The 2,464-nt window shown below is 34.0% G+C and overlaps 1 long non-coding RNA gene across 1 annotated transcript; it reads right to left on the bottom strand.

Moving 5' to 3' along the window:
- Positions 1 to 1,060: 1,060 nt before the first annotated feature.
- LOC108482589 (uncharacterized) lies at positions 1,061 to 2,175 on the bottom strand. The gene is made up of 3 exons (XR_001870899.2): positions 2,037 to 2,175; positions 1,479 to 1,696; positions 1,061 to 1,296 (listed from the first exon to the last, which is right to left on the bottom strand). It is a non-coding gene; the product is annotated as an uncharacterized LOC108482589 (long non-coding RNA).
- Positions 2,176 to 2,464: the final 289 nt, after the last annotated feature.

Below are 2,464 nucleotides of genomic sequence, written 5' to 3'. Positions count from 1 at the left end.
TTTCTAATTAATTTCAATACATAAGGCAACGTATCGGTTTAACACTAAGTCGTTGATTTCATCGCTATGTTGGATGAATCATATCGGCTCGTGTTGAAAACGGAACGTCCTTCAAACAAATCAAAATTTGAAATTTCTCGTCTTTTCAATCGGATCACGATTAAATGTTACATTGAACTCGCATTTTTGAAGTTTAAGACAACACGTGTTTAACAATATACTAATTTTGGGCGTCACGATGGTGCTAATACCTTCCTCGTGCGTAACCGACTCCCGAACCCTATTTTTCTCTGGATTTTGACGTAGACCTAAACTCGGCCTCCTTTTATTTTAAAAATAAATTTATTAGGTGTCCGATCACACCTAGGAAAAGATCGGTGGCGACTCCCTCTTTATTTTAAAATCAAACTTCAGTTTTCAAATGTTTAATAAATCGCTACAATTAGCGACCAAACTAAATTTTTTTTTTACGTCGCTACACCAATTATAAAGATAAAAAATAACTTGATCATCAGATTTACATCAACATGCAGGCCAGAGGTAAATATTATGTTGTCAAGGGCACAAGGCATAAATTTGGCACTAGAACCCTTATCTTTTCTGAGGCACAAGGTGCAAAAATCTTGAGTGAAGTAATGTGCAACATGACTGTGCGTGTCTAAAAACATGCAAAATATTTTTTTCTTTATTGGTCTGTAAGCACAATTTCCTTTGGGTCTCATGTCCATTGTTGAATGCTCAAGTATACAAAAGTAAGTTTGATATTATCCCCTTTCTTATAGGTAAAAGTATCTTAACACCTTTTGATCAAAAAGAAAGAGTGAAACACCAGAAAATTTTAAGTTCATGTCAATATGTCTGGTTGTTTAACCCTAAAATCAACCATAACTTCATTTATTAAAAAAAAAAACTTTCACGATGATAACATCCATGTTTAAAGCATTTCTGTGCACCTTTCATGATTAAACAACACAAGGTTTTTAGGAATGTAAAGTATAAGAAAGCAAAAATATATATCTATAAAAAAATAAAAGGAAAAAAGGCAAGCAACAACCAAAGCTGACAACAGAACAACATTAATATACTTCTGAAATTATTATTCCTGTATGCTTTTACCAAGCACTTAGTAATCATAATATAGTTAAGAATATCCACAATAAACATTAATGTTCATACTTGGAGGTCTGGTAGGAGGCTCTGACGTAATATGGAACTTCTGATAATTACAAAGAATTTCACAAATTTAAGCAGGTCTTAACCATCTATGCTGCGCTTCTAGTAAAATCTGTTCAATATCTACAAATCAGGAAACAAAATATAATTAGTAAAAGATTCATTGGCACAAGCAAACATATAACATGGAGAAATAAACCATGAAAAACTTAATCCATATTAAGAGTTCACACCTGTCCAAGAGACAGAGAAACCTATTTTAGCAAAAAGCTTCACTTGTATTATCATTAAATAACATTCCTTACCTATATTCCACTCTCAAAAACTCAAGAAAGTTGGATAATGAATGTTGTTGGACAATTTTGGCACGTTTACATCAAAATCCCATTAATACCCTAAGCCCAATTTACATCAAAACCCAACTAATCCCGAAACCCTAACCCTAACCACCTAGCTGAATCAACCTCCCCACTTGCCTCTACCAGCTCTGCAGCACCGCCTTTGTCTCATTAGCAAGTTGTACCTGCAAGAAAAGAAAGGAAGTGACAAAAATAATAGAAAAACATTCTGTAAAAGGCTATAAAAGCCGATTTAAAACTTTGTAAACAGGGTCGGCAGTTCATGAATACAAAAACCATAGTTTTAAACATAAAGCAGTGATTTGAACACCACGAAAATCAGAGAATCACGATACCAAAAAATCAAATCGAAGCACTAAAAGAGGTGATTTTATCATTTATTTTCTCATTTTCAATTTTTTTTTCTTTTTCTTTTATTTTTTTCTTCTTTTTTCTTTTAAATTTGTTATACATATTTAATAAATAAAAAGGAAAATAAAAAAATAAAAAAAGGAAAACTTTTACCTTTTCCGGTCACTATGCACGGTGGCCGACTGCGGCGGCCGGCGACGGTCCGACGACCGGACGGTGACCGACCATACGGCCAAAAATCACACCTCTCCCCCTCCCCTCTCTTTTTTTTCTTCACTCTGCTGCAAATGAATTTTTTTTGAAGAAAAAAGGCCTTTTATAGCCCCTCAGGATCCGCATGTTTTTGTATAATGGTCTAATTGCGCAAATGGCCCTTCCGCTTTTTCTATGTTTTGCAATAAGTTTCTATATTTTTAAAATCGGCCCCATAATTTTGTTTGGAATTCAAATGAATCCTCGTTGATGCGACGTTGTTTTAAAGGCTTGGGAATATTGCGCTTTTGGTCCTTTGCAGTTTTGTGTGTGTTCAAATAAGCCCTTTTCTCTTTATTTCTTTTTAAATCTGCCCTAGAATTCTATTT

This window comes from Gossypium arboreum, chromosome 1 (genome assembly GCF_025698485.1).
Source record: "Gossypium arboreum isolate Shixiya-1 chromosome 1, ASM2569848v2, whole genome shotgun sequence".
Taxonomy (NCBI): domain Eukaryota; kingdom Viridiplantae; phylum Streptophyta; class Magnoliopsida; order Malvales; family Malvaceae; genus Gossypium; species Gossypium arboreum.
The sequence above is the reverse complement of the archived record's forward strand: the minus strand, read 5'-3'. Positions and strand labels throughout refer to the sequence as shown.